The sequence below is a fragment of the Canis aureus genome, chromosome 8 (genome assembly GCF_053574225.1).
Source record: "Canis aureus isolate CA01 chromosome 8, VMU_Caureus_v.1.0, whole genome shotgun sequence".
NCBI lineage: Eukaryota > Metazoa > Chordata > Mammalia > Carnivora > Canidae > Canis > Canis aureus.
Genome location: NC_135618.1, coordinates 48,512,611 through 48,520,238, shown reverse-complemented (window position 1 = coordinate 48,520,238; position 7,628 = coordinate 48,512,611). Strand labels below are relative to the sequence as shown.

Genomic DNA, 7,628 nt, shown 5'->3' with positions numbered 1-7,628 from the left:
AGGTAACAACCTGGTGTAGTGATTGGCTTCTGAGGTTGAGAGGAGTTTTGTGGAACTGAGACCTTTACCTGTGGAAACTGATCTCTGGGTAGATTGTGTCAGAATTGAGTTGAATGGGGTTGAATTCCTGAATTCCAGCTAGTCAGTGTGCGGAAGCCTACACGCACATGGGCGCACACACACACTCATACACTCATGCACACACATTCATACATTGGAGAATTGGGACCCAAAACCTTGAATAATAATATAGACTTTTAGGGCATGTATTAGGGTGGTCCTAGCTGCTTTAACGGTAACAAAAACCATAAATATTGATGGTTCACTAAAAATTTTTTAGCTTATATAGGAGTCTAGTGTGGGTATTCTCAGGGGGCAGGTAGCCTTCCACATGGTGAACTGGGGGGAGCGGCCTCCTTCTATCTTGTGGCCTTGGGGCCTTCCACTTCCACTTTGGTTTTCATTGCATTGGTGAAAACCAATTATGATCCTTGGAGTGTCCAACCTCTATACAAGGCATGGTGGGAAATGTAGTCCATGGCTGGACTGCTCCCCCCTATCCCAGGGACATTTGCTGGCTGCCTTCCCAGCATCATTTGCCATCATAACAAAAAGTACTTTGGCATTCCTTGGCCAAATTCACTCTCTACCATTCTCAGCCAGGTGATTTAGATAGGGTTGACTCTTGCCATGGTGGGTGGGCTCTGCTGCCTGTGTGCCGAATTAGCAAGTCACATACTACTAGCCACGATGACGATTTGAGTAGGGATGCGTCCCTGGGGAAAGTGAATCCTTAGACATGTGCTAGAGTACTCAGAGAAAGACCCTCCCTTTTATTTTCTCTGTGAGTACATGAGGTCTGGAACGGCTTCTGTCATTGTGATATCACATGATTCTAAATGACATAGACCAGGGTTTCTCAAGCTCAGCACCAATGACATTTGACGAGTGACACACATATGTACACATAGCTACATGCCCATGTATAGATAGCTAGATAGAGATCTCTATTTTTATCTCTGCTGTACATATATTTTTAAATTTTCTGTTTGTTGTTACGTTTTGATACCTTAAAAAAATCTTTCTGGCTGGGGAGAGACTGCCCCTTTGAGCTAAATCTGGCAAAGGGCCCAGCAGGGGAAGCACACCTTTGATACGCAAACTCACCAATGCACAGCCAGACGGATTCCTGCATCCAGCCTTCACTCCCCAGGAGACTCTTCCTCTGCTTGAATCATCCCAGGGCAGGTACCAGGCAGCTGGAGGCCACCCTGGAGCCCAAAGCCTGCCGCAATGATTCCAACTAGGCAATCCTGAGCCGCTAGCCACGTCTTGCCTTGCCTTTCTAATGGAAACCTTGACCTGAGCTCCTCCCTTGCTGCTGCCTGCTGTTTTCGCCCCCGTGGCCCTCTGCACTGGATGCGGTGAAGACTCCCTCTCTAGAATCTGTGCATCTAGTAAATATTATTCTACAAGTACTCTCCTCCTGTTCACTCCTGTGGCTGCATCTGACTGGCCAGCCTATGGACACACAGTTTGTTTATTTATTTATTTATTTATTTATTTATTTATTTATTTATTTATTTTTAAAGATTTTATTTATTTATTCATCTCACACACACACACACACACACACACACAGAGAGAGAGAGAGAGACAGAGAGAGACAGGCAGAGGGAGGAGAAGCAGGCTACATGTTGGGAACCTGATGTGAGACTTGATCCCTGGAAATCCGGGATCACGCTCTGAGCCGAAGGCAGACACTCAACTACTGAGCCCCCCAGGCATCCCTATGGACACACGGTTATTTATTTATTTATTTATTTATTTATTTATTTATTTATTTATTTTTAAAGATTTTATTTATTCATAGAGACACAGAAAGAGAGGCAGAGACACAGGCAGAGGGGAAAGCAGGCTCCATGCAGAGAGCCTGATGTGGGACTCAATCCAGGGTCTCCAGGATCACACCGTGGGCTGCAGGCGGCGCTAAACCGCTGTGCCACGGGGGCTGCCCTGGACACACAGTTTAAATGACTTCCCCAACCCATGGTCTATACATCCCACTGGTTCTGTTTCCCTGGTGAGCTTTGCCTGGAGGTGCAATGGATTTGTAATCTACGGTCAAGACGGAGCCAAGAGGTTTTGCAGATTGTCTGAAGGGAGGGGTGTGGGAAAGCAGTTATCAAGGATGGCTTGCAGCTTTGGCTCACGCTAGTGCCCTCATGTTTGTCCTTGCAACTTGAAAGAGCAAAGGTTTTACTGAAGTTATGCTCTGGTGGCTCACCTTTTGGGTTTCTAAGTGGTTTCACCCACGCCTTTGGTACTTGCCCGCAGAACAGCGTTTACCTCTTCAGATCCTAGTTTCCGTGCCTTACAGATCCTGCACCTTTCCCTGGCCCCGCTTAATTAGCAGTGTTTTCAAGGCCAACCCCCTGGAACTGCTGCAGAATTCCATTTAAGTCAGTGAGCATTTCAGTGCTGCTGGCTCCAGGCCCCAAACATCTCTAAAGGACTTTTTCATGCTTTTCCCTAGTCTCCATCACCGTCCTGTTGTGCTTAAATGGTTTGGGATGGCGGTGGGTGGGCTTTTGAGCTGTATTCTTCCGGAAGGCCCCGGATTAGAGGAGACCAATGGTTCTAAACCAGAATTTCCCCGCGGGTGGCAAAATAAGGGATGATGTCTGAAGACTTTCGAAGGAGTCTGACAGCCACAGTATTGATATCAGGGGAGGGGACCCTTCCTTTTGGTGGAACCTTCATGGGAAGATGGCTTGGCTAACCATGGATCCTTCCAGGGATGCCTGGGTGGCTCAGTGGTTGAGCATCTGCCTTTGGCTCAGGTCATGATCCTGGGGTCCTGGGATCGAGTCCCACATTGGGCTCCCTGCGAGGAGCCTACTTCTCCCTCTGCCTGTGTTTCTGCCTCTCTCTCTGTGTGTCTCATGAATAAGTAAATAAATAAAATCTTTAAAACAAAACAAAACCACACCTCGGATCCTTCTGGAAATTTCTAGATGTTATTGAAAATCTCTGCTCTGTGGGAGCAGACAGGCATCAGGGGAGTGGGTAATTGGAGTAAATGCCCCCACTGGGGGCCAGGAGGGGGTCTGCAGTTTCAGATTCTTTTGAGCAGAGAGAGTGGCTCTAGGCTGCAGGCACAAAATGTTTAAAAAAGGAAGCCCAGCTCACTTATAGCCAGTCAGCTCATGACCCCTTTCTCTTTTCCCATTATGAGTCAAGGAGGGGGTAGTCTTGGCTCCTGCTCCTGTTTAAGGCTTTCCTTGAAAGTTGCAAAAGCCAGGAAGGAGCCCTCCCCCACTGTAAAAACATATGCTTGTAATAAAAATAAGATTCACTCAGTACTGGGGGATATGTGCATATATATATATATGAAAGAGGAAAGAGAGAGAGAAAAAAAAAAAACCTTCCAAAATCCCACTACCCAGAGATAACCACTGTTAACATTTTGATAAATATTCTCCCGGATATTTCTAAATACACATTCCCTCTCTGTCTCTCGCTCGCTCTCTCTCTCACACACATACACCCCCACATACTTCCATGCAAATGAGATCACATCGTGCTTGTTGTCTTATTCTGTAACCTGCTTTTTAACTCCACATTATGCCATGGTCCTTTTTCTGGGTCAACAAATTTAGAAATACCTCATCAATTTTAATGGCTGCTTAAAATTCCACTGTGTGGTTAAAATATACAATATTTAACCAGTTCCCTATTGGTGGACATTTAGGTTGATTTCAATGTTTATTGTAGAGAATGTCGCTATGAAAATCCCTGCAGTTGTATCTTGATCCACATGTATAATTTATTGCTCATTTAAACATCTTGCTCTTTTGTAAAGTACTGTAATAATAATAATGATGATGATGATGATGATGATGATGATGATGATGATGATGTCTTTTCCGGGGTTGAGATGAAAAAATAATGTGGCATTTCCTGAGACTTCTGTGGCCCCTGGGAGAGTTCTCAGCATGAAAATGAAATCCAGGGGCCAGATCTGAGTCCGTGCTGCCCAGAATTTTCTGATTATGAGGATCATGAGGACTCACACTGAAAGTCCCTGTTTCTGGGACTGTTTGTGACCTAATGCAATAGTCTTAGAGCTAAAACAGAGGCACCAGCATAGGTGTGACCCAGGGCCACAGAGAAGCAGGAAGAAATCAGGAATTCACAGAAATCATTGATTTTGTAACAGGTTTGAAACGAATTTAAATGTCTGGGAGGGACACAGAGAGCAGGGGAATGACAGTCTGGTGAGGTAAGCGTTAAACACACGTATAAGGTGTATTGGAAGAACCAAAAAGGCTTGCTAGCATTTGGGGATCTGGGAAGGCTTCCTGGAGGAAATCGACTCCAAATAAGTGCTCTAAAGTGTTTTGGAAATGGCCAGGAGAGTGAACCGTGAGAAGGGGGTTCGGGGAAGAGCATCCTGAGAAGAGGGCAAAATTGTTAAAAAGGCCAGAAGGGCAGAAAGTCATGGTGATTGCCCTCACTGAGCCCCAAATCTAGACAAACATATAAATAGGTAAGTTCAAAACACAGCGCTTACTGTGATGACAGTAGGTTCTGTGACCCAGACTGGGGAGGTAGGTGTGAGGGGGTCTGATATATAACCAACTGAACCCTGACGTCATCCTGAAGGGCATGTCCTCCCTCTGGCCCCTGGGGACCAAAAGGACTTTCCTTGTAACTTAGAAAACAATGCAGCGGTGGTTGCCTCAGCTCCTAAAATTATGTCATCAGGTGTCTTCATTTTCACGAAGCCAAGATAGTAACTAAAAGAATTTATAAGGCGGGAGGCAGAACTTGGGCATGCCAGCAAAGCCATTGATTTACTCCTGTGATTACTGCTGGGTTTTTTGTTTGTTTGTTTTGTTTTGTTTTGTTTTCGTGATTACTCTTGGTTTTACATGAGAAATGTGGAAACAGATTTGCAGCTGTCAGTAGAACTGGAATTGAGAAAAGGAAACTGGGAGAAAGGGTCATTCTGAGAAACGGAAATGCCCCTAAGAGGTGGTTTGTCCTGAGCAATAGAACCTAAAAGTTTTGAGACTTCAAAAATTCTCTCATGAGATGAGCCTTTGGAGGTTCCTGGGATTTCTACCTCTGGTTTGGGGTGAAGGCATGAATGTGAGTGAGTGTTTATATAGGCAGCACCATGTGGGCCACGGTTCTCTGAGTGTGGTTCATGAACCGTGTACTTTAGAATCATCTGGAAGCTTCCAGAAGGCACATCTTTGGGTCTGACCCTAGACCCTTGCAAGTGGACACTCCTGTTTATCTAGCATCCATCTCGGCTCTGCTCTAGCCCTTTTCTCTTTCCTAACAGAGTCCAGATTTTGTGGTTCAGTCGTATGCCTCTCCGCCCATGCCATCTTAAAACGCTAGGAAAACGAATCTGGTGAAATTTGACTTCTCTCAGGGAATTTGTATTTTGCTGCCTGTGATTGCTTCAAGAAGGGGCATTGGACCCAATGTGGTCCAGTGAGAGGTAAAGGGAAGCCTGCTGAAAGCTCCAGGGAAGTTTCCTCTTTCCTAAGAAAAGGCAGGAGAAGAAATAGTATCTCTCTGTCCTCTGGCTGCTGTTGATTCTGAGTGTGGAAAGCCAACCCCCACCGAGCAGAGGGAAGAGACAGAGCCTGGGATCCTCATGACACCTCTGAGCAGCTGAACCAAGCCGCCCTGGGGCCTGACTTCTCTGCGGACTTCTGCTATGTGAGATAATAAGCTTTTTTATTGAGTTGGAATTTCTATTATTTGCAGTGGAAGCCCCATAAGCAATTCACACTCACTGAATCAGCATCTCTGGTGATAGGCCTGCCCCAGGCGTTTCTGATGTGCACACTCCAGTGTGGAAATCACCAGAGAAACAGTGTGGACACCGTGCTGGCCATCACTGGCTGGCCACCATGTTCCGAGCCCCTTGGAGCAAGTCATATCCCCTCCCGGAGCCCCAGCTTCCTTGGGTAACCAAGAAGGGATCTACCCTAGGGAAGCTCTCTGTTGTGGTGTTCTGCTGTTTTGCCATAATGTGACTCTAGGCGAGCATGGTGGTTAACCATGGCAGGAGAGTATGCCAGGGGAGAGATCTCACAAAATGCTTTGACGTCAGTACAGTAGAGCAGCAGGGAACTTTATTGTGATCTTCAACAAAAGCTGGCTGCAGAGAGCTTCTCTTGCTTTCCAAAGAAATGGTGTAATCAATCTCAGGGATTGGAAAGTTCTATTGTTTAGAAAAAATGCCTTGATGGATATTTGGTTCTAATGCGGGGCACGTCCCCCACCCTCCAGCACAGCCTGGATGAATGATAGGGAAATGAGAGGGCTGGACATCTAACGTCCAATGTCCTAGGAGATTTCCAGAATCAGCCCATTCTACAGAAGCAGAAATGCTTTCTAGGAAGTGATGGGGTGAACCCAAGTGTATGCTGCAGAGTATCCTCAGAACCACCGGGCATGCTCGTTAAGTTCAACACAAAAGGTGGGGTGATGGTTTGAGCTGTTCTATGTGAACATTGTTGGGAAGGGTGACCCTGTTTCAGGATGCTGGAAGCTGGAGGAACATCTGGGAGGCTGGTGATGGTAGAAACACTGGATCTCTCTTCAGAGTGTCTCGTGGGCCCACTGACAGATGACATGTCATCTGTCCAATAATCCTGTGGGACACGTGAATTATTTAGAACCATTTTCAGATCTTGGAAACCTTCGAAACTGAGGCTCAGAGAGGTTTCCCTACCTCCCTGATCTCTTCATGGTCTCCCAACTGGGGCTTGCCCTCCTGTACCACCATTTTGCAGCTTGGTTTCCTCATACTCCATCAGGGAAAGGGTGGCATGCTAAGGTCTGATGAGATTTGATTAGGGATGGGAAGGAGTAATGTAATTGTGGCAGACAAGGAGGCTGCTAATTTGATGATCTCCTTTTTTTTTTTTTTTTTATGATCTCCCTTTGAAGACATCTGGCCAGGCAGGCCCTGGTCACAACGCAGTTTTCCCAACTCCCAAATGGTGGATATTTTCAAGTAATGAGGATTCTGGAGGAGGGTGGAGCTCTGTGATGTCAGCATCCACTTCCTGAAGGCTGTGGATCTGCTTTCCCAGGCAACGTGCATTACCTTCTTCTGCAGGTTGGTCTTCAGGAAACAATGAAACCCACCGAATCCTTCCCATGAGCCTGGAAGTGGCCAGCTCAACCCTCCCCAGCCCTGCCTGGGATCTACAGAGGGCCTTGTGGGCAGGGATAAGGCCACAGTTGCTAAGAAACCAGGGTTGCAGCTCAACCAGCTGAGGCCTGCAGGCTGTGCTGACATGATGGGGGACAGTGGCATACCCCCAAGACCACATCTGGCTGCAGATCTAATGGCTACACAACTGTGCTAATGAAGACACTGTCTCCTACAGGCTTGCTCAGCTGCTTGCCCTCTCCCTTCATTCCCGTTGTCATCTCCTGTTGAGTCTACCCAATGAAACTTTCCTGTTAGCATCCCCCACCTGATGGCTCTTCTCCCTGCCACTGGCTTATTAGTTCACTCTTTATCATCTCTCATGGGAATCATTGCCACAGACTTTCCCTGGTCCTAGGCCTCCCATTTCAAACCTCTC

At 46.7% G+C, this 7,628-nt stretch overlaps 1 long non-coding RNA gene across 4 annotated transcripts; it reads left to right on the top strand.

The window, feature by feature from the left end:
- Positions 1-945: 945 nt before the first annotated feature.
- Positions 946-7,186, top strand: LOC144319020 (uncharacterized). Of its 4 annotated transcripts, none has more exons than XR_013384948.1 (2): positions 946-1,457; positions 6,982-7,186. It is a non-coding gene; the product is annotated as an uncharacterized LOC144319020 (long non-coding RNA). The 4 variants fall into 4 exon arrangements; XR_013384946.1 differs by lacking the exon at positions 946-1,457 and adding an exon at positions 1,566-4,222; XR_013384945.1 differs by lacking the exon at positions 946-1,457 and adding an exon at positions 1,566-4,285.
- The last annotated feature ends 442 nt before the right edge of the window (positions 7,187-7,628 follow it).